Source organism: Sus scrofa, chromosome 17, assembly GCF_054392235.1.
Source record: "Sus scrofa isolate SSC_HxYL_T2T_F1_AM1 chromosome 17, Sscrofa_HxYL_maternal_Yorkshire_Landrace_v2.0, whole genome shotgun sequence".
Lineage (NCBI taxonomy): Eukaryota > Metazoa > Chordata > Mammalia > Artiodactyla > Suidae > Sus > Sus scrofa.
In genome coordinates this window covers 68,311,492-68,338,253 of record NC_139399.1, presented here as the reverse complement: position 1 = coordinate 68,338,253, position 26,762 = coordinate 68,311,492, and the positions used below count along the sequence as shown (strand labels likewise).

Genomic DNA, 26,762 nt, shown 5'->3' with positions numbered 1-26,762 from the left:
TGGGAGGAAGGTGGCCCAGGGAAGGCTTCCTTCAAGTTCTTCCTTGTCCTGCACCGACCTCTGCTCTCAGGCTCTGGTCTCTGGCCAAGCGGGACTTGAGGTTCTGGGATGCTGTCTTGCTTTTTTCCATCCCTACATGCTATCCCCATGCCTGGGGCAGAAGGAACTCCCCACATCGTCCTGTTTGACCTCCTGTTTCATAGGTCTCAGCTGAAACGTGACCTGTCCTATGCCTGTTATCTAGATCTGCCTGCTTCCCCAGGAGCCCACATCACCTGTCTCTCTCTTCCACGGACCTCACCACCTTGGTAAACACCTGACCGGAGCCTCTTTGCAGGTGGCCGGGTTCAAGCAGGAGGCCCGGTGCTTCGTGTGCCGCAGTGTCCCCATTGCCAGGACAGGGCTAGAAATGTAGGAGGCCACCCATGAATGTCTGTGCGGTGAATGTATGTGCAAATGAATGGTATCAGCATGCCCTCAGGTGTAAAAATTGCAAAAAAATGGCAAAAGAGGCAATGTGGATATATTAATGTCAGCTAGTATTGCAGAAAATGTTCTGTGGCTGGTAAAACAGTCACCCATCTCCCTTCTCCTGTGATGCCATAAAGACTTGAAAATTACACATGTATTTTCTCACCACACTACATCAAGGGCTGATGATGGGACAAAGTTCTCAATAAGAAGAAGGCAGAAGCATGTTAGGGGGTTTTCAGGCAAGTTTTTCCACGTTCTTGTAAAAGAAGCAAGCGTGTTGGGGTTGTCCTCTTTCCCACTAAACATGGATTTGATGGGTGGAGTGATGGCAGCCATCTCGTGACCATGTTCAACAGATAAGACAAAGGTCAGTCCACGAGGAGGGGGATAACAGGGCAGGAAAACAGAAAAATCCTGGGTGTTTCGTGGCATCAGTAAGCCAGCGGGCTTGAACGGAAAACCCACTACTCTTGACAACCTATAATGTGAGACAACAGAGTCCTGATTATTTTCGCCACCATTCATTAGGATTTCTTTCACTCATAGCTAAACGTGTTTCCAGCTGCTCTGGATAACGGGGTGAGGGAGCTGGCATTTTGTGTTCTAATTCTGGACCAGTCAGTGGGTTGATTCTGTACTCAGGTACTGGGCAGGGATGGATCTCAAGGAAGGCTGGAAGTATGGGGGTCCCTGACAGACCCCCCCCCGCCCAGGCTGAGCGAATCCTTCCACTATGTTGGGGAGCTCATGGACGGCCTGGTAATTGCTGCAATTGATTCCTTGTCCTCTGATCTGCTGCTGCTCACTCTAATAACCATCCTTGGAAAAAGGAACAGCTTTTATGAGGCTCTGAAAACCTGGAGGGCCTTGGGGATGCTTTCCAGGCTTCGTGCACGTCTGTGCCTGGGGGTCGGCCCCACACGGAGACAGGGCTTTCCCCTACCATCCCTGAGATTTTGTGACAAGAACTCATTTTGGCCTCACAAGTGCCCAAACCCTGGGGGCCCCTCTCTGCCATCCATTCAAGGACCGCTGGCCCCGTGTTCTGCACGATGCCCTCCTCTTCTTGGGCACCTTAGTCTCGTAACTCCCACTACAGCCCCCAGTGCACCGCTGGGACAAAGTCCAGATTCCACTCACATCCTGGGCAGCCATAAAGCACGCTTTGATTAAAAGCGCGTCCCATAATCCCCAAACCTGATGCTTATATTGGCTTCCATATCAGCCCATAGAACCTACAGTCCTGTTTATTAATTCCTCCTCTCAGCAAATCCGAATTAAGCCTGGGCGGTAGGGCGGTAGGACCGCACACAGTGGGGAGGAAAACCACAGCGCCCGCCCTCCTACAACCACAGAGGAAGAGAGATGCTAATCACGTCTTCACACCCGAAAGGAGAGTTACATCCGCAACGAGTGTCACAAGAGAGTGAGTTTCGGGGCTGCCAGTAAATGGGGGTTACTGGTCAGAAAGGCCAGAAAGTTTCCTGGAGGAAGGGCCATCGGAGCTGAGCTCTAAATCTGGGTTCCCTCCCAGGCTACTGACGTTGGGGTGGGGCCATGCTCTGAGGCAGGCTGTCCTGTCACTAGGACGCTGGGCAGCATCCCTGCTCCCCCGCCGCTGTAGCATCCACCAGCCGACTGTGACAACCAAAGACCTCTCCAGACACTGCCATCTGTCTCCTAGGGGCAAACATTATCCTTGGCTGAGAACCTCTGCTCTAAAGGTTCCCAAGCTGTTAACCAGGTAAGGTGGGGGCGGGGCAGTGGGAAGGTGCCTCAGACAAAGAGAAAGGCAGGTGCAGATACCCTGTGGCTGGAGAGCCAGGCCCCGAGAACAGGTCAGGGGCCTGGCACGTGGGCGTAAGGGGGGAGCGTGATGGAAGGTGCCCAGGAGGTCACTGGGGTTGATCATGCCACACGAATGGCTCTGGTCCTCTTGAGGTGCTGGGAGGACACTGACGGGTTGTAAGCAGTGCCCTAGGCGATGCCCCAGGACCACCTCCCTGGCCCTCTGTCTCGGACTTGCCTGCACACACGTATTCAGAGTGTAGCACGTTCCACATCAGCTGGTCAAGCACCTGAGCCCGTCCAAAATCCTACCAGGCCCAAGGCCCCAGCGCTCCAGGGCTGCCTCTCCTCAAACATGTGGCCCATGTTATGCTTTGTTCTCCCCTCTTCCTATCAAACACAGCCCCAGACCCCAGACCCCAGACCACGATGTTAAGGGCGGAGGCTCCACCCACAGCTAAGGAGTGTTCTATCTCCACACCCAGGGGCCCTGCGGCCTTCACACATCACCCAACCCTTGTGGGATTCTTCCACCTCCAAACTTTGTGGGGATAAAAACTGGAAACTAGCCTGGAGGGAGCCATGTCCTTAAGCGAATGGGAGCTGCCAAGTCCCCTCCCTGATGGCAGTGCCCTGGACCATTTTTGCAGGGAGGCCAAGGTCTTTTACGTTGCCATCAATGGAGTGGCCACAACACAGGCACCTCTGAGACTCATGGGGTCTGAGTAACCATCATGTGATCTGAGTAGGAAGTTGGGAATGTGTTGGCTTCCTCCCAACAGTTGGGAGTCGACAAGGAAGGGAGTCAGTCAGGCTGCCTCCTAGCCTCCTGTGGGGCAGAGAAGGTTCGCGTGGAAACCTTCAGTTGTTCCATGTTTCAGAAGTGCGGAGTTTTCTGTAATCATCTCCTTAAAAGTGTGTTAGTACCGTGAGCTGCTCCTTGGCAAACACCAGCCTCTCTCAATTACACTGGGAGTGTGGTACAAGGAGCTTTGTTTTGTGCAAACTTGGGCCCATGGTTATGGCCCAACAGCCTTGAGCATGGCCTGGAGGCAGATTCTCTATCCCAGTCCAGCCTCCTGTTGACAGCAGCCCTCACATCTAGACTATAACCTGAGCCTGAAACACCCAACTAAGCTACTGCGTAATTCCCAACCCATAGACACTGCAGGAAGACAAATGCTTGTTATCCTAAAGCCACTATGTTTGGGGATAATTGCTACATAGCCATAGATGACTGGGGTAGTTCCCGAGTGCATGGAGTGAATTACGTCATCTGAGGAAATTTATAGAAGAATCTGGACCGTAAAGAGAGATCCGTAATGTGTTGATGCACTTATCAAAGTGCATCGACACCCGCAGAAAATTCTTTGACGATGAGAACCGGTTCTAATTTTTCCTAACTAAACCTAGAGCTCCCAGAGGACCTGTCCCAGTACTTGAAGGTGTGTTCAGACCATCTGCGTGAGGGTTGGTAAGCGAAAGCGTCAGTGAGGGATAAGCATGCAGAAGCACATGTCCAGAGAAGACTGTCATCTGAAAAGATACGTGCACCCAGTGTTCACTGCAGCCCTGTTTACAACCGCCAAGATGCGGAAGCAACCTAGATGCCCACCGACAGATGGATGCATAAAGAAGCTGCGGTATAGGAGTTCCCATGGTGGCTCAGTGGTTAACGAACCCGACTAGGAACCACGAGGTTGCGGGTCGATCCCTGGCCTCGCTCAGAGGGTTAAGGATCCGGTGTTGCCGTGAGCTGTACATCACAGACTCAGATCCTGTGTTGCTGTGGCTCTGGCTTAGGCTGGCGGCTACAGCTCCGATTAGACCCCTAGCCCGGGAACCTCCATATGCTGTGGGAGCGGCCCTAGAAAAGGCAAAAAGACAAAAAAAAAAAAAAAAAAAAAAGAAGAAGAAGAAGAAGAAGAATCTACGGTAAATACCTAGAATGGAATATTACTCAGCCATAAAAATGATACAAAGCCACTTGCAGCAACATGAATGGACCTAGAGATTATCATACTAAACAACGTAAGCCAGGAAGAGAAAGACAAATATCATATGATATGACTTATATGTGGAAAAAATGATACAAACAAACTTGTAGATAAAGCAGAAATAGACCCACATAGAAAACAACCTTGTGTTACCAACGGGGAGAGAGGGATGGAGGGATAAAGTAGGAGTTGGGATTAATATACACTCACTAGTACACATAAAACAGTCGAACAGCAAGGACTGACTGTACAGCCCAGGGAACTATACTCAACGTTTTGTAATAACCTACAAGGGACAAGAATCCGAAAAAACCCCAGATATATGTGTATATATGTATGTACGTGTAACTGAATCACTTTGCTGTACACCTTAAACTAACACAACATTGTAAATCAACGCTACTTGAATTAAAAAAGAAGAATTTGGAGTTCCCTTGTGGTGCAGCAGGTTAAGGATCTGGCGTTTTCACTGCAGCAGCTCAGGTGGCTGCTGTGGGGTGGGTTTGATCTCTGGCCCGGGAGCTTCCACGTGCCATGGGTGCAGCCAAAAAAAAAAGAAGGAAGAATGTACTTGTGCTCCTAGTTTTAGTGGATTATCAAATGCAAGTGTATTAACTACACAAAGTTTGTCCCTTCGCGTAAACATTCCTGGTTCCTGACGAGGCGTCAGGGATGGAGGTTGACAGAGTTGATTCACAGTCTCCGAGTCAGGCCTGGCTCTACCGGTTTCATCCAGAGAGTTAGACAAAGGCCGTGGAACCTTCGTCCCTGGACAGCAATCTGCCCTTTTGTTTACGTGAAAGATTAATACTCAGAAAAGGATGGAGCATCACAGTAAAACGCCCAGGGACCTGACGGGCATAATTTAGCCAGTATCATAGTCTCCGTTTTGGCTTCAGATATTTTTAAGGAAAGAGAACAGTACAGAAACAAAACAATTATTTTTGAAGACAACTCAGAAGCTGTGTCTTTTCTACTTCTTTCTACTTCCCCAATCTGATGGTACCTTTAAGGCCATATTTTCACATTTTTACTACATATGTATTTGATCAGTAACGATATATAAGTATATATATAGTATTAAGAAGAATTTACTTGTGCTCCTAATTTTTATGAATTATCAAAAAACAACTGTATTTAATGTACAAAAATTGTTTTTTTGTATCCTTTAATTATATGTATGTGTGTGTATAACTATATTTGTTTACAAAAAAAATTGTTAGTTGTGTCTTGCCCTACATAGCCTTTCAAAACTTGTTTTTTTTAACTCTTCACCATGTTTTTGAGACTTACCAATTAGACTGATAGCTCTAATATATTAATATTAGCTGCTATATATTAATCCATCAACTGTGAAATACTATCTATACACACACATGCATATATATACATATACATGATATATATATCTTCTCACACTGACGAGCACTAAAATATTCCTGATTTTTATCTCTCCCCAAAATGCTGCATCGATGATCCTGGGTGTTTCTCTCTCTACAGGTTTCTTATTTTCCAAAAGAAAGACACTCCCTGTAGCAGCATGTAGACACCTAGATGTGCATCAGAGTTCAGTTAAGATCTGCCTTCGTCCGTTTGGGCTCCTATAACAGAATGCCACAGACTGGGTGGCTTGCGAACAACAGACATTTTTTTCTCATAGTTCTGGAGACTGGAAGTGCCAGGTGAGGGTGCCAGCGTGGCGGGCGGGAGCCCTCCCTGGGTTTGCAGACTCCTTGTGTCCTCACGTGGCAGAAGGGGTGAGGATTGGGGGGCTCTTTTATAAGGTCATTTAATCCTATTCGTGAGGCCCCACGCTCATGACCCGGTAACCTCCCCAAACCCTAACCTACGAATACCATTCCCTCTCAGGGCAGGGTCTCCACCTGAACTGGGGGGAGGGACAAACGTTCAGACCATAGCGACACCCAAGACTGGCATCGAAGCCACCATCACGTCTTCATTTCACAATGCCCAACGTGCACAGCAAGGAGCCCGTCGAACACGGAAGCGCCCGAGTGCTACACAGTGGCTTCTCCATTCTCTGGTGGCTGGTTGGTTTGTCGACTTCGTGAAGAATTACCAGAAAAGCAAATAGTCCAACCAACAACACAGAAAGAAAGAATGAGAAGAAACAAAAACAAAAACCAGGGAACACCCCTTCTAGAGGCAGAGGAGACTGAAAACCTTGCCAGGCAGGTTAGGGATTCATCCAGCTTCTCCAAGTGTTGGAGTCTTTGGGAGGTTCCCCAGGACCAGGGTAAAAACAACAAGAGGAGACGACAGGGCTGCAGAGAAGTTCGGTGATCAGAGCCCTGCTGTTGCCACAACTCATTTCCTTAATTACACTGAAAATCATTTGCTCTGCATGTTAACACGTTTCTGAATGGCGTGGCTGCTGCAAGCCTGTGGGGTTTAATGAATTATGTAGCATGCATTTTCTTTCACTAGAATTAGTGTTTATTGACCAGGTTTCTAAACCAAAAAAAATATTATTTTTAGAATTTGGGAGGGTGAGAAAATAGCCAGCAAAACGGGCCTTATCTAGGAGAATAACTTTATTCACTTATGTTGTATCAAGATGTTGAACTTGATTCAAAGATGATGAACTGACTTTCAGTCAATGAGGTTTCAGCTCACCCATCTAAAACGTGACCATTCTGTTGCACTGGTTGCAGAGATGTAATGGCTCTGAAGTGAAGCCGAGGAGACGGATGGCTGGAAGGCCACCCTCTGGAGCTGTTTGGGCACCAGGATGCCTGTTCCCTGCAGGACGTAGCGGGAAGGGGCCACTGGGGCGGGGCTGTGGGGTTTCCCACCTGGTGCTCACAAGGAGACAAGGACAGTGAGGTGACAGGAAAGGCCACGCACATGGGTCAGACTGCTGACCCATCAGGAAGCTGTGAAGCACATTTTATAATGTGACAACGGGATACAGAAGTGGTGTGGCATTTAATCCTTGGTCAAATCCACACACCATAAAAATCCTTTCTATAATAAAGGTTAATTTCCAAGCTTTGCTGTAAAAGAAAGAAAGGAGAACACCCCCTCGTAACCGGTAGACTCTGGGGTGACCGGCAGGCAATCAGGGTTGGCATTGAGGTGAAGAAGGAAGGAGTCTGTCCTCCTGGTGCCCCCAGGGCTTCACCTGCCTGGTGGGAGATACTAAAGACTCTTAAGAGACCTGAATGCTCCGTCCCCAAGCTGAGCTTTCACAGCGAGATGCCCCTCCCTCGGTCACTGCCCCCCCCACCCTGCCTGAGCCGGCTGATTCCTGTCTGGTCCATGTTCTTCCCCGTGTCCTCCCTCTCATTCCGTGCGTGCTCGCAGCCCTGCATCCCGGTGCTGGGGGTGTTACCCTGCAGATCAGGGAACCACTCTGGCCCTGGGAGGCCCGTCACCAGCTGGGCAGACGCTATTTGTCATCACCGGACTTTGTGAGAAGAAGAACGTGACGGGCTGGAGGCCGGGGCCTTGACTAGCCTCCCTCCCGCCATGCCTGGCCTTAGAAGCCAAGCAACGAGACGGGGCCGTGCCTGCCCAGGATGAAGGAGGGCAGGCAGGGTGGCTGGAGGAAACGCCCGCAGAGAACGAGGTAGGACGCCGAGAACTGGGACCGGAAGGCTGGGGTTCCAGCTGACCGCCAGGGCAAAGGCTGAAACGGGGCCCGGGGACGGAGCAGGGCTGGGAATGCAGTTACCGAGTTTGCCTGGAACGGAAACGGGGCAAAGGAGGAAGAGACGCGAATGTGAATCCGCCCGGTTCTCGGTGTCTGCTTCCGCCGGGAGCTCTGCCGGAAGGAAGAAAGAAGACGAGGAGGGAATCATGCGGCAAAGGGAGAGGCGCCCCTCTGCTCGGACATCAGCAGGGCTGGGACGGACCAGGCGGCCGCAGCGCTGCCTGCAGGCCGGCCGGGGGCCCAGCACAAGGCCACTGGCCCCGGGGCCGTGTTGTGTCAGCCCCAGCCGACGGATGGTCCGTGTTCTCCAGAAGACAAGACGACGGGACAAGACATAAAGAGGTGCCACGAGCCACCCCCTGCAGGTCACGGAAATAAAGACTGCCCAGCCGGAGGGCCATCAGCCGTGACGACAAGTCCCGGTCACTGAGCCACCGCGGCCAGCAGGTACGGTCAAAGGTTTAGTGAAGGAGCTCCTTTTAAGGCATCCACATGCCGGGAGGCGGGCCTGTCATCAACCCGCCTGACCACCGGCTGTCACGACTGCACGAGTGTCCCATGGCCGCGGGAACCCATTACCGCAGATTTAGGGCTTAAACAGAACAAGGGGTCATCACGCTGCAGGCCTCCGGGGTCTCCCCGGGATCCAACCAAGTATGGCGGGCCTGTTCCCCCAGGCAGCCCTCAGGGAGAAGCCACATCCTTGCTCTTTCCTGCTGCTGGAGACGGCCCCCACCCCTTCGTGCACGGCCCCTCTTCCCCCTCAAGGGTCCGGGATCTCCCACCAGCTGGAACCCTGCCACTGGCCCCTGGCTGCCTGGGGCTCTCAGAGAATGAGACCCGGCTTTCCTGCGTTGAGGAGAGCCAGGCCTGCCCAGCTGGTACGGGGTCGTTTGGGAAAGAAGAGGGGGAACGGTGGGTCGGCCCGGAGCCCACGGCACCCCACAGCCCCACGCGGGGTGTCCTCACAGCCCAGACTCTGCACCTACCGCCCAGCAGAGCTGAGAGAGGAGCGCCCGTGGAGGACGGAGGGGAAAGGGGAGCAGGTGCCAAGGGTGCCCTGTGCCCCCTCACAGGACAGTGAACCTTGCATTCATCCTGGAAGCCACGTCCTCAGATCGGCCAGTTCAAAGGCTGGGCATCACCTGGGTGAGCTGTGGACCTGGCCAGGAACGGCTGTTTCCCATTCAACTGCTGTTTCCCATTCAACAACCAATGCGCAGACCCTGGAGACAGGCCCGAGGGCGCTGGCGCCTTCCTGCCTCCCCGGCCTCCATCCGCTTCTTCTGATGCTGCTCAAACCCACAGATCCGACCAAGACAAAGGGCCTGGGTCCTGAGCGTTTACAGCTCCCTGGGGTTCTCATTTTCCAGACATGGGGTTGCCGGGGCCCAGAGTCACAGTGACCCAGGCTGGGACTCTGACACAACACCTCTGAAGGTACCTTCTCCGTAAGTGAGAAGATGGGCTGATAAGAAGAAGCCTCAGGAAATCTGACAGCCTCAGCCAGGGCTGCCTAAACCTCCAGGTGGGGCACCGCCCTGGTGTGTGCTTGTGTGTGTGTGTGTGCGTGTGTGTGTGTGGTTTAAATTCAGACTCAGCCACTGGGTGAGAACAACAGGCTGTACTGAATCCCAGGCCCTTGAAAATCAGACCCTGACCGGCTGCTTCAGAGCCCTCCCCTGAGAGCGTGAATGCTCGCCGTCTGCCCGGGGGCGGGGCGGGGGGGATGTCAGGGTTCAGGAACCTGGGCCTCCTGCGGCTTGGCCATCCAAGACCTGTGACACCTTCAAAAAGGCACTTAATCTCTGCACCTCCACGGCCTCAGGCGTGAAATGAACGGATTAGGGGGCGACTGAAGCCCTTTCCAGAAATAACTGCCCATGACTCGGGTCTGTTCCCGGCTGGCTCCAGAGAGGCCAGGTCAGAGAAAGCCTCAGGTACACAGACAAGGCATGAAATACCAGGCCAGTCTCAGGGCAGGAACGATTACCTGGGGAAGAAAGTTCCAGGCGGTTTGTGGCCTCAATGCCTTTCTGGCATCAATAATCCTCCTTTTAACAGGAGCCCGGAGGCCCCAAGGGCAAGGAGGCTACTTCGAGCCCCTCCGAAGGCTGGAACTAAAAGGTGGCGAGAGCATCGCTCACATGCCATGCACGGAGTTCAGGCTGATTCTCTCCCCATGACGAGGGGCCCCGCTCTGCCACTTACGGGGGTAACAAAAAGTCTCTTGTTGGCATAATTTTTTTTTTTTTTTTAAGAATAGGAAGGTGATTTGTTTAGAGAAAAACAATATTGAATAAGTGGCTGAACTGGGGAAAATGCTGCGTGGGAGTTGTTTTCGCTTTTGTTTCCTTCTGTTTCAGGAAAGGTGGGCAGCATGGGAGAGGTACTAGCAATTTTTTTTCCCCCACCGGAACAATTCATTTGAAAATTCAGCCTTTCCCCTTGGCCTGGAGGCTGGGGTGACAGAGAACTCATGGCACGAGAGCACAGATTCTGAACAAGGGGAAGGAGGCGTTTCGGCAGATATTAAGAAATAAGTGATATCTACACAGTGCCTCACACAAAGGAATTACATAGCTACAGAATGAAGCTCAAAAAATAGATGAGAAAGGCAAAGATGAAAGTGATCCAAAGAGTAGAATGACAAAAATAATGGACAAATACAAGGCAAGAAAATGGCAGGGAGGGTGTGAGTGGAATCCGAAGGGGCTCTAGAGCAACAGCGCCTGTAGGAGGTGCTCAGGGCAGAGACCAGGGAGCTCGCGTTTCTAAAGATGCCTCCAAGACTCCCTCTCTTCCAATTAAGAAAAACACACGGAGCCCCACAGCCATCGCGGGAGAGAGCAGGGAAGGCCTTGAGGCTAAGGGGCGATTCGTGGAGTTTAAGCAATAGGATGGGTGTTTGACGGCTGAGACCTCCTTCTCCCCGTCTGTTAAATATTATTTTAAAAATGTTTTGTTCCACTTACGCTAACCAGCCATCTGTTCATGCAAATCAGCATCAACCTTGAGAAACAGAGACGCGCCCAGCCCCTGGGTGTCAGGTGGAGAAGGCAGTGAGGAGATGCATGCAGGCTGCGCGGGTCCTCACAGCATCCCTCAGGGGCTAAAAAGCAAGATCAGGGCCCGCAGACTTGCAAGGCAGCTGGTTTGAGCGCCGCTGTCTATGTTCTCTCTCCGTGTCCCCTGTGGCTGGGGAACAGGAGGAAGGATGTGTCTGCGAGTTTGCGAGTGGAAAGGACTCTAATGCATCTGCCACCACTGTAATTTTCCCTTTGGGGAAATCTCCTTTGGCACGAATGCTGAGTAAAACATCCAAACAGAGCAGCCCAGAGAGAACCACGTGACCCAGAACTGAGCACAGGGCTTCCTGCATCCACGATGTTACCGTGCATCCTGCAGAACCATCTCTGTGGGGCCCTTTGGGTCGAGATTCTGCCCGGCCCTCAACCCTCCATCAAGAAGGAACCCTCCCCGTTCCAGACACAGGACCGGCCTGAGGTCCCGCTGGGATGGTACCCTCTCTCCCACGGGGACTGGCTGGTAGGACCGGGGTGGACGGCAGATCCCTGCCCATCCAGCCAGGCTGGAAATGGTCCCTGCAGGGGCCTTAACCTGGACAGGGTTTAGCCTTTCAGGTCTGCGGCTGCATGTTGTGTTGGTCACCCTCAGCCAGAAAACTGGGAGAAAGACTCACAGGTACACGTGGAGACACGGAGGCAAGTATGCACACCTGCCCAGACAGAGCATCAGAGGGAGAGAAGCTGAGGACGCCAGGAGACAGCGATGGGGGCAGAGGCGGAGGCCCGGAGCAAAGCTGGCGGAGACCCTGCGGCGGCCAGGAGCCGAGGCCCTCAGTGTCCAGCTCCACCCTGTCCCTCGCCCGGCACGTCTCGCCCTCCGCTGCAGCGACAGAATCCTGTACCTTGCCAGGGAATCTACTCTCTCGTTCCCTCATCTACTCTGAGAGCGCTTCCTTTACTTTCCTCCTAAATATCTTTGCCTCTGTTGATAGGTCCCCAGCCTGCCTCTGAATTGAGCACAGGGTCCTGCCCGGGCCCTTCAGAGAGGTCTGGATGCGTCCCCTTGGTGTCCAAGCCCCACTTCTGCACCCAGAGCTGGTCAGACTGCCCCGACCACACCTGCGGGCCCTGCTCCCAAAGCTGCGGTCCCGTGGGCGGCATCAGGGTGCTGGGCCAAGCCTGGGGGGCCAGGCCACTGATTCTTACCAGCAAAGAGAGCTGACTTGTGTCCAGAAAAGACACCCAAAGAGGCAGGAAGAAAATGACCTTTTAACACACAGACTGTGTCACAGTCGAGCTCAAACATGGGTTTGTCAACATGCTGCATCTGGTTCTTTTAAACACCCAACCTGCAACCCACCCCATTCCTGCGTCCCCACCATCCTGTCTCTCCCTGTGTGGTGCTGGGTTACCTGCTACCCACCCCCTCCTGGAGCAGCACCCCGGATGGCAGGAAGAGATGCCCCGCCTCACCCGGTCAGGCCAGAAGCCCGGCATCATCTCTGCCCACCTCCTTCACGCACTGCCACATCCGCCATTGGCACGTCCCGGTGGCCCCACCTTCAGATTCCCCACATCTGTGCACCTGTCTCTGTCCCGGGTGGCCGGCCTGGATGGTGCGCCCTGCCGCCCTCTTGTTCTACACTCCCACCCCAGGTTCCTTCCAGGGAGGTTCTTTAAAACACCAGCCCCTGCTTAAGACCCTCCAGGGGCCCCGCTGAGCACTGGGAACAAAACCCGACCTCCTCAGCATGGCCCAACCACCACGCCTGCCCAACTGGGCTTCCATCCACCCCTGTCCTGCCAACCAGCCTCCTGCCAGGCCTCCTCTCAGGTCACAGACACACGGACCGTGCCCCTGCTCAGGCTTCCCAGTCCCCTGCTGCCGTGAACCCGCGGCCCGGCCGTCCATGTTTTGCCAGGTGCCTCCTGCTCAGACTCTGCTCCAATATTAGCTCCTCGACCACTCCGGTTAAAGAAGCTGCCTCCTCACTCTGCCGTTTCCTCTGACATCCTGACCTGCTGCACTTAACGGACCCGAAATGATCCCATTTAGAGCTTTACTCAAATTATCCACCCCCCGCCCCCGAAAAGCACGGCCCTGAGCAGTACAGGGCCAATGCCATCTTGCTCCCAGGGCATCCTGACACAGTACCTGGCACAGATGACGTGCTCAAGGCATAGTTTTTGAATTAACAGCTACCTGCCCTCCGTGTCTCCTTTTTGCTTAGTCATCCTGGCTAGAGACATCAATTTTATTGAGCTCTTCAAAGAACCAGAATTTGGTTTTGTTGGTTTTCTCTATTGACTCCGTATTTTCAATTTCACTGATGTATGCTCTATTTTTATTATTTTTCCTCAGCGTACTTTGGATTTAATCTGTTCTTCTTTTCCTAGTTTGCTAAGGTGGAAACTTGTTGATTTTAGATCTTTCTTCCTTTCTAATGTATGCATTCAGTGCTATAAATTTCCGTCTAAGCACTGTCTTCTCTGCATCCCCCCAAATTTTTATAGGTTGTGTTTCCATTTTCACTGAGTTCAAATTATTTTAAAATTTCCTTAAGATCTTTTTTCCTTTACCCGTGCTTTTTTTTTTTTTAAGAAGTTTGTTGTTTTTCTCCACACACGTTGGGATTTTTTTTTTTTTTCTTTTTCTTTCTGTCACTGATTTCCAGCTGAATCCCATTGGGCTCTGAGAGCAGACATGGTACGGCATCTACTCATTTAAATTTGACGAGACCTGTTTCACGGCCCAGGGTGAGGTCCCTCTTGGGGCAAGTTCTGCGTGAGCTGGAGAAGAATGTGTATCTCTTGTTGGATGACGTTGTCTATGAATGTTGATTTTGTCCAGTTAATTGATGGTGTTGTTGAGTTCAGCTCTGTCCTCGCTGATTTTCCGCCTGCTCGATCTGTCCATTTGTAACGGAGGGATGTTGAGGGCTCCAGTTATAACGGTGGATGCATCTATTTCTCCTTGCGGTTCTACCAGTTTTTGCTTCAGGTATTTTGATGCTCTGTTGTTAGGCGCATTTATGTTAAGGATGGCTATGTCTCCTAAGAATTGGTCCCTTTATCATTGTGTAAAGCCCTTCTTTATTCCTGATAACTCTCCTCGCCTTGAAGTCTGCTCTGACATTAATGCAGCAACGCCTGCTTTCTTCTGATTAGTGTTAGTATGGTACAGCTTTCTCCAACCCTTTTTAAAAATCTGTAAGTGTCTTTATATAAAGTGGGCTTCTTGTAGACAACATACAGTCGGGCTGTGTGGATTGATCCCCTCTGGGAATCAGTCTTTGATGGGTGCATTTAGACCACAGACATCCAAAGTGACTTATGCTAGTTGAATTAGTATCTATCATGTTCAGTACTCATTTCTTTTCTTTTCTTTTTTGTCTTTTTAGGGCCACACCCGTGGCATATGGAGGTTCCCAGGCTAGGGGTCAAATCAGAGCTGTAGCCGCCAGCCTACACCACAATGCAGAATCCGAGCTGCCTCTGCGACCTACACTACAGCTCACAGCAACACTGGATCTTTAACCCACTGAGTGAGGCCAGGGATCGAACCCACAACCTCATAGATGCTAGTCGGATTCATTAACCACTGAACCATGATGGAAACTCCAGTACTATTTTCTATTTGTTGCCCTGCTGGCTGGCTCCATGTTATCCACTCTATTTCTGCCTTTTGTGGTTTTCACTGAGCAGTTTATGTGAATTCATTTTCAGATAACACCACAGCTTCACAGGTAGTGTGAGTACCGTATTAATAACAAAATAACACCAATTCCTGCCTTCTCTCTCTTGTGTCATGGCTGCCGCTCACTTACAATGGACTCAGTATTGCCCCATGCTTGGGTTCCCACTGGTATTTTATAGAAGTTTTCTGCTGCTGATGGTGTGCTGGGAAAATGGCTAGTCGTGGAAGTGCATGAATTCCTGGTGAGGATACAGGGCCTCATCCACATTCTGGTGGGGACACACACTTGGTGGCTGTAAAGACACTGTGTTGGGGGGGGGGTTCCCTTCTAATGTTGCTGTCCCCCCAGCCACACATTGTCTCTGTCCTCAGAGGATACTGCTTATTATTATTTTTATAAATACATTCTGAGGGAAGAGAAAATTAAATATGCATGTGTTTTAAATTAAGCACTCATAACAGAGCTCTAAAAAAATGCTTTAGAGAAACCAGTCAGCCAATCTTTCATGAATATTGTAATCTGGGGGTGGCCCAGTTCAGATAACTTCTATAATTGCGTCCTTAAATGTGAAAAAGGTTAAGGGCTACGACAGAGACTGGGATGGTTTTACACACATGTTTTTCTGTGTATAAAGAAGAGAGGCTTCTGAAGGCTCGGGGGCTTCTAACTGCTGTTCGCATTCAGCACTCTGATGAAAGCCACGCAGCCGTAAAAGACCTTTGGCCCACTTGAGGGTTTGAGAAACATCAGCCTCTTCTTTTCAAATCCCCTGAATTAACTTCCTCCTGAATCCAGACCTAGGCCAGCAGTTCTCAGTTCCGGGGATAATTCAGCATCACACGGGGGAATTTTAAAAACACACCAGTGTTTGGGCCTTACGCCCAGAGATTCTGACTGCCTTGCTCTTGTAGGGCTCAGGCATCTGCATTTTTCAAAGCTCTGCTGAGCAGTGGTGGCTGCGAATGAGCCCGTATGTGCTGCCAGCGATGGACACCCCAGGAGGAAAGGAGATGGGGTGCCTTGTGTGATGCTTATGGAAGTCCCTTGGTGAAGGAACAGATTCATTAATACAGTTTGTTTCCTGCAATAAGACCTGAGAAGAATTGATGCTGATTTTTGCTGTCAACAACTGGCTTTTTGTATTGATGCAGAAGCAGCCAAACCCGGATCTCCAGTGTGCACTGCACCTGGTAGACACAGAGCTTTGCTCTCAGCATCACCCACAGCAGATGCTTCCTAGTCCTGACTATTCTACAAAATCACATGGGGACCGTGGTGCCACGTGGTGTCCAAGCCAGCAGCCTGGGTGCAGCCGGGGACTGTGCATTTCTCACAAGCTGGCAGGTGATGCTCGCGCTGTTGCCTGTGGACCCCTGGCTGAGTAGCACATAGCGCTTCCTCCTCAATCCGGGTTTAAAGAGCCCTGTGTCAGGGAAGCTGTTCAGGTAATCTGGCCTCCAGTCCACATCACGCTAGTGGACTGGATTAATCCCTGCCTTCCCTTCATCACCGTGCTGGAAGCCAGTCCCAGCTGGAGTAGAACTTGGGGGCCAGGGAAAAAGTCACCAGAGAGGCTTCCAGCTTCCCTCTCTCCATCCCCGTTCTTTCTTTGGCAGGTGGATTCACTTTCCCTTTCGCCTCTTGGTCCCCAGACATTTCCAGGAAATAGCAAATGTGTGCCTCAAGCCTCGGCCTTTGAGCTGAGGACACTGAGAAGGCCAGGCCAGGCCACAGCAGGGTCACACAGGCAGTCCTGGCCCTTGTGGCCAGCGAGAGGGGCCCCGAAGAGCTAGGCTTCACTAGGCCTCCAGAACCAGAAGACTAGCACTCGATTGCTCAAGAGACAGGAAGAGAGAGACGAGGAAGCCAGCCATTTTCCTCTGAATGGTTCTGGGTTGCAGAAACTTTCAGTTTCACCAAACTAAGCAACTATAATTGCTTTCCATAAGCAATCGCTGTTTTCGTAAGATATGCTCGCTAATACTGTCTTTACTCATGATATTTGCTTCTTTTCCATACTTTTAAAAATCTATGTGGAAAATGAGTGTGACTTTTGGAAGCCTTGAAACAAAGTATCTCCCGCTAATATGCGTGGTGCCAGCTTCTTTATGCGGTATTTTTTCTCTCTTAACAGGAGTAAATTGGGTTGGAGGTGGGTCCGTGTGCAGATGTGATGTTTTGCGCAGTGATGCAGTCGCCGAAGACAGGGCTGTGAGTTACAGTGGCTCCTCGTTATTCCTGCACATCCTCTATTTGTGAACGTGCCTGTTCATTACGTTTAATTTATAACCCTCCAAATCATCGCCCACAGCATTTCCACCGTCACTGCAGGCGTGTGCGGGCCAGTGAGAAGTGTGGGTCAGCTGAGGGCTTGTTCACAGCAGAGGGAGCGCTGACCAGAGGATGGAGATGGGAGGGGCCGTGCGGACGAGAGCGAGAAGCTCAGCTCTCACGCCAGCTGGTTGAGGGTTCCAATCCCAACAGGGGCGCCTGTCAGCAGGCAGTCTCAGGCAAGTCACTTCATGCTTCTGAAACATGTTTCACTTTTAGAAAATAAAGAAAACAGAATGTACCAGGATGAATTGTTTTTAACATTTAAGACACTAATATAATATAGATAGATAGCGTCTTCTATCTATTCATAACCCCTAGCGGCGATCATCTGCATTCTCTAGTTCTGTGTTTGCAGGGAATTTACAGAAGCTGACTACCATTAACAATGAGAATCCACTCTATTCTTTTGTTTTTCTTGCAGCAGCATTTTTTCCAAAGTGTAACCTACTCTAATTCTCTAAGATTCCCCATAAACAAACAGTCCAAGTGAAACACACTTGGAAAATCCTAAATAGTACATCTCCTTGAAGATTCACAAGCCACATTAGCATATTAAAGGCTCTGAGAAGTCCTGCATGGGGATAGTCATCTAACTTTATATTTGTTCAACTATATTTGGGTATCTAATAGATGTTTTTATAGAAACTTATATTAATATCCCAAGGAATCTGCAACATCCAAGGAACACTACAGATTCCTTGGGATATTAATGTAGGTTTAACCCTTGGGGGAGTGATTAAAACTTTACCTATGAATCAAGGACTCGGGAAACAATGACTTTCCCATCATCCCGGTGGTTTCAATAGAGGTAGGACAAGCCTTTGAAAGGAATATCACAGAGTATTTGAGCATCAGGCCTGAGGTTGTCCTGGAGAAACTTGTGGGGCACTGTTTGCATGGTGATAAAAGGACGGGGTAGCGGTGAGGTGGTGGTGGGCTTCCACCTGCCTCTGTCTCTTACTACCTGATGAAGTGAACTATTTCACCTCCTCAAGGTTCAGTCTGCTGAGTTCCAGTTTAAGTGTGATAATAAAGCCCACTTGATCAGGCTACTACAGCGAAGGTACAGGGCGCTGAAGGTGAAGGGCAGTGGCTGGCATCTGTACCGTAAATGGAAGCCAGGATGACTTCTATCTAGAAGCTGCCTGTGCTCGCCAGGCGCTTGGGATTCTGGGAGCATTCTCCACAGCCACAGAGATGCAGGTAGAAAAAGCCTGGGTCGTCAACAGGGACGATCTCTTCACCAATGGGGAAAAATTGCTCTGAAGTTATACGAAAAGCTGTGGTCCTGGGCCTCTGAGAAATACGAGTTACTTTGTTATTTACGAGGATGGAGGACGACGGCTTTGTGCAGCTTTGTGCAGCTTTGTGCAGCCGAGGCGTCAAGGCTGGTTTGCGCCCTTGAGTGACAGATTTCAAGGGGCAGCACGATGCTAACAGTTGAAGCTGAAAAGGCAGAGGGTCAGGTGAGGGGCGACACGGTCCTGCCCGTGGGCATGGGCAGCTCCATCCCAGCGGAAAGGGGTCTAGACAGCCTCGCCCGAGGCAGCAGGGCAGAGTGGGACATGTAGCTCAAGCCCCAACACAGCCCTGGGTGAAGGTGGATAAAGGGGTCAACATCTCTGTCACCCCAAGTGGAGGCGCCAGCCACAGCACCCAAATTAGACTGGCCGGAGACAGGAGCTGAAGGATTTATTTTACCACTGTCCTCTGGGAAACAAATCTGTCTTCCAGCTGCAGTGTTCGGAACAAACTCCCACCTTGCTCGGTCACCGAGTTTATTAAAATAAGAGCACAACATACCGACATGGGACCAATACGGCAAGAGGCATCCACGGGGGTCCCTGTTGCGGATGTTCTGTGGACAAAGCCCCAGCGGCCTCAGTGAACCGGCCCAGGCTGAGCCGTGACATCAAGTGCAGCCCAGGCAGACCAAGCCCCAGGCACAAGCACGCGTGGGCTCTGAGAAGGGTCCATGCCCCGTGTCACTCCGGTGGCCGTGAGTCTCATCCTCAGATAAACGTCTCTCATGCTGATGCTGGAGCACGCTCTTCTCCAGCCAGACAGGGCACCTTTGAGGACCGGAGCTGGGACTTCAGCCTCCACACCCCTGAAGCCCGCGGCGATTGTATTCCAGAAATCAGCATCAGGAAGAGGCCCTCGTGTGAACGAGTTTACTCACGTGGTCAATGAGACAGAGTGCTTGAAATGAAAACTGTTTCAGAAAATCCCAAGAGCAATGCAGGTCCATACGTAATAAATATTGATTCAGTAGCCTTAAAATTGCATGAATTTCTCCCTCCTATCACAGCTGTTTGAGAATTTTTACTCTTCTGGTTAATGTGCCTTTTCAAATTCTGCTTCCAATTTAGGACTGAAAGAGAAAGAGGTTTGTTTCAGAGCTGCTTGAGGCCAGTTCCAACCCAGCAGAAAGCTCGCAATCCCAGGCGTCTCATTTAGAAGAGGGAAGAGTGGCTTCCAGGGTTCCCGGACAGAGACCCTTATCCTGTCTTTGCGTCTTCAGCGGAGCAGCATTTCTTGGGCTGAGAGCCATTCATCAGCTCGCCTTCCCAGAGGGGCCCCAAAGCAGCCTGAGGTCTTGCTGTTCCTCCCGTCTCGGGAGAAGACTGGCTGGATTGGGAGGCTGGAGGAAAATCCCCAGGGGCCTCGGTACAGCACAGGGTTTAATTTCTCAGGAGCTCCAAGCCGGGGAAAGCCGGTTTCTCTTACCAACTCCCACTGTTCTTCGGAGCAGCACAGATGGAATAGTACTGGTCTTGCGGGCACAGGCGTGTGTCGTGGGCTCTTGTCCTGCAACCCACACTGAGCCAGCCTGCCTCCTCACGGCAAGGTGACAGGGCCCGACTGCGCTTCGTTTCCCATCCAATATCCGATCAGCAAATCAAGGCTTTTTCACGAGTCAGAGGTCTTCCTCCAGCTCCTCCTCCAGTCTCTGGACAAGGCCACTTTGATTGCTGCTAAGGACTCAGACTCCTGCCTTGCTAAAGCATGGCTGGTTCTGTGTTTACAAAGTCAATGACTTCAAACGTAAGGCATTTGACCAGGGATGGGCTGAAGCCGCAGTGGACCTGGAAAGCAAACGTGTTGGTGCAGGTGGGGCTTGTCCTAGCCATCTCTCAGAACACCCCTTGCTTTGAGCCCACGCAAAGCAACCCTGTGTAGAAGTAAATAAAGTTCCTGAGACCCAGTACCAGCAGCGGGAACAGCTGGGCTGCTGTGGGTTGACAGGTGGCTCTTTCTGCCAGGCGTCTTCCTCAACAGGCATTTTTCGATGAGGGCTACTTCTTGGAACGAAGTCCTGGTCCTAAAAGCATACAGTGGCCTTGTATCAGGAAGGCAGCTTAGAGGAGCCAGACCTGCTCTCCATGCACCACTAGCAGGTGGCCCAGAACATCCTGGACTGGAGGCGAGGTGGTTGATTTGATGTGTTAGTTTGACTGGGTGGAGGGATGTCCAGGCAGCTGGTCAAACACTAATTCTGGGCATGTTCGTGCGGGTGTCTCCAGAGGAGGTCAGCACGGGAATCAGCAGACGGGTTAAAGAAGTCAGCGCTCACCACCACAGGTGGATGTCGCCCAGTCACTGGGGTTTGAGTAGAACAGAAAGACAGAGGACACATTTGCTCTCTTTCCTTGAGCTGAGATGCCTACTCCTCCTGCCTCGAGCAGCAGAACCCCTGGTTCTCAGACCTCTGGACCAGTATTTACATCATCACCTGCCTCTCCCTGCTTCTCTGGCCTAATTCTTGAGCCTCTGGATGTGGACTGAATCACATCATCGGCTTTTCTGGGTCTCCAGGTGGCAGACAGCAAATTGTGGGACTTCTCAGCTTTCATAATCGTGTGAGCCATTCCTGTGATAAATCTTCCTTCCTTCCTTCCTTCCTTCCTTCCCTCCTTTTATCTATCTATCTGGAAGCATGCCGTGCCAACCTGGCTGATCTCATTTTCACAAAATTCCAGATGGATATTTGGACTCTCTGGGCTTAAAAAGAAGCCACAAGATAGACAAAGACAAATATGGGGGCCTCTGAGATAGTGCCTAAAGGAGAGAGGCAGTAATCCTACAGAGCAGGGACCTGAAAACTATCGCCTGTGTATCTGCTTTTGTGGATAAAGTTTTCATGGAACACAGCCATACCTGTTGGTTTTACATTGTCTACAAAGTCATAACTCTTCTTAAATGCTCAGAGAACTGAGATTTCAGGGCAACAAACTGGCCTGAATTCCACGGGATGAAAAGCCAAATCTTAGGGAGATAGGAAGGGAACCTCAGCTTAAATGGAGTGGAGCACAGGAACAAGGAGGGCTGCCACACAAGCAGGGAAGTAGAGCTGAGCCCCAACTGTTTAGTGAATTTCTAACAACTGAGCATGGAAGTGTCTAAGAGTTCAGAACCCCCAGTGGCTGCAGACACAGGGAAGTACTCCATGCCCCAGGAGCTCAAGAGAAAGGTAGAGGGTGGGATCTTTCCTCAGCTGTGCATGTCTGCAGAAGTGGGGTCAGCATCTTGGGGTGGCACAGAGTCCTGTCTGAACTCTCCTCCCCTAAAGAATGAAGATCTTAAGACATTGAAGGAGAAGAAGACTGTGGTGCCTCCTGAGTACAGGTGGAGACCTGTTTGGGCTCAAAGAAAGAAGAAGGTTTTGCCTCTGAGGAAGCCTGAGGAATCTTTCCTAGGCACGGATCACACAGAATAGGTCTCCTGAGGCTGAGAGGGGCAGGGTCTCTGAGAAAGTGATAACCCCTAAATCCAGGTTTGTGCCTTCCTAAGTCTGCTGCTGAACCAGAACAGCAGAGAAATACCCTCTACCCCGATGTTAGCAAGCACAGAAGAATAATCAACAGCAATCCAAGACAGGGTAAGGGAAATGTGTGGAGGAGGCCCCTTCTCAAGCATCTAGGGGGCTCCAAAAGCTGCAGGTACAGCAGCAGGACTAAGAAAAACCCACTTGAAGCACAAGGTGATGCCCAAAGAATGTGAAGCCAGCAACCATGGCAATAACAAAACCCCAAACAAGCTCAGCACCTGGCTAGACTGGCTCAATGCCCCAGTATTAACTTGCGTATCCCAACATGAGAGCTATTTATTCCATCTCTATTGTCCTAGCATGGAGTTCAGGGTAAGCAGCACTCAAACATAAACCAAAATTATGAGATAAACAAAAAGACTTCCACGAGACAAAACAATCAACTGAAACAGGCTCAGGAATGACTTGGAATGGATGTTGTAACTACCATAAAGGAGACCTAAAATAACCATGATTGACATGCCAAAGGCTTTAAGGAAAAAGGGCGACAACATGCGGGGACAGATGAGGATTTCATCAGGGAGATTAAAAATATAAATAAAAGTCATGGTAACAGATGAAGAAGTTCCTCACATAAATTTACCAGTAGACTCTAAACACAGGAGGGGGAAAGTCAGTAAATTTAAAGATAGGTCAAGAGAAACTGCCTAAACTGAGACACAGAGAGAAAAGAGATTAGGGAGGAATGTACAGAACATCTCAGAGGGCAAGATCAGAGAAGGACTTGAAGAGATAATGACTATTTTGATTTTTCAAAAAATAGTGAAATACTACAGATTCAAGAAGCTCAGAGAACCCCAAATGTGATAAATACAAGGAAAAAAATCACAAAAAGGAAGCCCTGGACATATACTCAAGCAGTTGAGAACCAAAGATATATAGAAAATATTGGAGGAAGCCCCTCCCCCCCCCAAAAAGTATTGTATCGAGAGAGGAAGAAAATATTCAGAAGACTTCTCTTAAGAAACTATGCAAGCCAGAAAACAGTAGACTGGAATCTTTAAAGAGCTGGAAAAATATGTCAACTTAGAATTTTATATTGAGTACAGGTATCTTTCCACAACGAAAGAGAAAAAACCTTTTTGTTCCAAACAAACAAACAAAAATCTTAGAGAATTTATACCAGCTCTCTTGAAGTGAAATATGTGTTACGGGGACTTCCTCAGATGAAAGTAACATGATACACACATGTGGAACTACAGAAAGAAACGAAGACCTCCCTAAATGGTTAATCTGAATATAAATACTAAAGGCTAGTTTTAATCATTTTAAAGATAATTGACTACCAAAAATAAAAAGATTATCAATGGGTTTATAGCATATCTGCAAGTAAAACACGTGACAAAAATTATATGGTTGTCAGGTTCCTACATAATGTGTGAAGCAGTTTAACACTATTAGAAGGTAGACTGTGGTTAGTCAAATATGTATACTGTAGCCCTTAGGGCAGCCAGTAGGACTTTTGTAAAAAAAAAAAAAAAAAGAAAGTTATAATGTAATGACTCTGTGATACAGCTCTAGTCCCTTTGCTGTCCATGCTCCAGCTGAACTGCTCTTACAGAAAGAATTCCTGTGAAAACCACCATTATGTTCCTAACTCAGGTGTTTTCAAATTCTATTCTTTTCCCTGTATCAAACGTTATTGCCTCCTCACATGCCTGGTTACTTCTCATGATTCAGGTATGCTATCACATGCCACCTCATGAAAGAGGTATGCTATCACACGGTGGGTCACCCCACACAAGCCCATCTAAATAGACCCCATCTCTTCATTTGCTATCCTACTACTTTGTTTTCCTTTCTTCACAGCTTTCTGAAAGGATATTGTGTATTTATTTCTGTTCTGCTTCCACCTATAGAACCTGAGCTTCAAAGTGATCAGACTCAAGCCAATCTTTGGACTTGCAACCTGAGTGCCTGGAACAGCAATCAGCATAGCAAACACAATCAATCAACACTCAATGACTTATTGAAAGAATGAATACACATAGCAGGGTAAATGATAAATAAGGGTGACTAAGTACAGGGGGCTCTACTCAAAACTGAAACAGGAAAATACATGATTAATTTTGCAGGAATTGATGGAAACCAAGGGTCAAATTTGTGTTGGACCTTAGAGAATAAATAGAAATTTGCCAAAACTGAAATGAAAAAGAGTATATTTCAGGCAAGTGAAGATACCTTACATAAAGACAGGGAAACATGAAATTAAACAGAGTGCCTGGGTAATATAAGGTCCCCTGATCACCTAAATTTGCAGCAAACAGGGGAGCAGTTAGTGTTAGCCTGGACTAGGGCAGGTAAGGAGACAGTTTAGCTGTCTTGTTTGGGAAATTTGACATTGTCCTGGAGGCACTGGGGAGCTGTAAGGTCTTTGACCTGATATGACACGACGTGATCAGTGTGTCTAAAAAAGAATCCTATGGCTACTGCAGGGAAAAGACTAAATGAACATGGGGACCTTTTCGAGGCTCTTACAAGAGCCAGGGTGGAAGAGGCTAGGTCACTGGGTGAAGAGGTGGGGAGGTGACACGGACGCAGCATATGGTAGAGTCACAATCAACAAGGCTTGATGACACATAGCATGTAGGGTGAGAAGAGGGAATGTCGGTTCCCTCCAAGGCTTCAGGCTGGACAGGCTGTGACACTGCAATCCCCATTAGGAAACTAGAAGGGAAACTTTTTTGGAGGGGGAGGGGACGCTGGTGAGTTTGGTTTCCCCAGAGGATTTTGAAGGTCCTGGGGGAGACCCAGACAGATACGACCAGAGGCTGGTTAGAAAAGGGTGTTAGTAGTTTAAACACTGATGTCCTGCAGGATACAAATGTAGGAGCCAATAATATGAAGGTCTCCATCATTGCTGTAAGATTAGAGGAAAATAACCCAGAGAGAGATGGGTGGGAAAAGAATAGGGAATAGCATCATTTCTTTTGCATTTTTTCCCTAAACAAGAAACCGCTAGATTTCTTATTTTCTCTCCAAGCTGTGACACTTTAATATATCTTTCCTTGCTTTTTAAATAAGCAGGTCACAAAGAAAATATGCAAATATGTCCACATGTAATTAAATATTTCCCAAGGAAAGTCGAGATACTTTTTTATGTCAATAGTTCCTTTTCTGTAGGTTGCCCTTGGCTGTCTTTTTATACTGTTCATACTGTGCCCAGCGCAAGGTCTGTTCCTCAGTGGGCGCTCAGCAATGTTAGGTGATGATAATTGTATGCATCACCGAAACAGCAGTGCTGTAATAGCAGCAGCGATTCAATTCCACAGTGTCAAAGTTTTAGAATTAAAAAGGGAACTTGCTCTTCCTTTATATTATGGCATTGGATCGGAGTCACAGGCTTAAAACTGAATATTAGAAGTAATTTCCTATGGTGAAGGTAAGGAGGAAAATAGCATTTATTGAACACCTCTTAGGTGCCTTGCCTTATGCTGACATAGACAAAGCTTCCTGACCTAAGACAGATATAAAACGTATCCCGTATTGTTAGGTGCCTTTCTAAATGGTGGGATTGCGAGTGTCTATCCCTTTCACGTGATGAACTGTATTTCCTTTTCAATTTTTTAAAACAGAAGTACCTTGCTTTTCAAATGCATTTATAATCTCTCTCTCTCTCCCCCCTTCTCTCTTTTTATCCTCTCCCATTACAAGAGGATCGAGTAAGATTCCACATCATCTTCCAGCACATTCCACATCCTGAATGAGTTCTGGAAGTGTGAAGGGGACGGTCCTAAAATGCATATGCCCTGCTCCGCCTTCTCATGATACACACTTGACCTGCTTGGTTTCATCCAAGACCAGTCCTTGATGAAGCTATTTGCCTGAAGGGCGACTCAGCTCAAACCCTGGGTTGTTTTTTCCTTTTCTCTTCTCTTCTCTCTTCTCTCCCCCCTCCCCACTCCCTTCTCCTCTACTCCACCCCTTCCCTCTCCTCCCCTCCTCTTTCTTTCTTTTTTCTTTCTTTCTTTTTGTACTTGCAGCATACGGAAGTTCCTGGGCCAGGGATGCAGAGTTTGAATCCAAGCGGCAGCTGTGACCTGAACTGCTACAGAGATAACACTGATCCTTCACCTGCTGTGCCGCAGAGGGAACTCCCAGTTTCCTTCATTTTTAAAACATTTTGCTACTCTGACTATAACATCTGCAGAAGAGAGTAAAATTTTTAAGTATCCACCTTAATGACTGGTCACAAAATGCGTGCCTGGGACACCACCATCCGGACCAGAGAATGGAATGTTGCCTCACCCAGAGGCCCTCCTGCCTGAGCACGTTGTTTTCTCCACACTCCCAGGAAGCAACTGGCTTTCCCATGTTCTTGTTGATCCTTTTCTTCCTCTTCTTTATAGTCTAAGCAAACAAATACATGGCTGTACCTATTAGAGTATCATTTTAAAATATTATTAGACAAAAGGAATGGCTTAGTTCATACTCTTTCTGGCTTATTTTGATTGACAACTACAGAAATTCCTTCAGCGCTGGCTTGGTAATGATGCAACTGCTCAGTTTGTATTTGTCTAAAGATGTTTTTATTGTCTATATCACAAACGGTTATTCTTTTGCTGGGTACAGAATTCTAGCTTGGCAGTTATTTTCCGTTAGTCCTTTAACGCTTTTATCTCACCGTCTTCCAGTTTCAACGTCTATTGTGGAGAAGAGGGTTGTCAGTTTCAGTTAAATTATTTTTTTAAGGACACTCACCTCTTTTATCTGGTTATTTTTAAAGAAGTGATTAAAAAAATAGTTTGCAGGTTCTTTGTAGAAATTTTCAATAGCTTCTACCTCCTTGAACATGATAATCACAGCTTTTTTAAAAAAAAGCCCAATAACTTATTTCTGGATCCACTAAGAATCTATTTCTGTTTCCTGTATTTCTTGCTGGTTTTGTATATGCTGCCTTGCCAGCTCAGTGTGCCTGGTTATTTTATACAGTGT

At 49.1% G+C, this 26,762-nt stretch overlaps 1 long non-coding RNA gene across 5 annotated transcripts in view; it reads right to left on the bottom strand.

The window, feature by feature from the left end:
- Positions 1-26,762, bottom strand: part of LOC102161661 (uncharacterized) — a 509,074-nt gene that overhangs the window by 83,421 nt on the left and 398,891 nt on the right. Inside the window, exon 10 of one of the 5 annotated variants that reach the window (XR_014832669.1) lies at positions 14,336-17,205. The exons of the other annotated variants lie outside the window; for them this stretch is intronic. This is a non-coding gene — a long non-coding RNA (uncharacterized LOC102161661). Of the gene's footprint in view, positions 1-14,335; positions 17,206-26,762 lie in introns of those variants that run through there. 5 annotated transcript variants of the gene reach the window in all.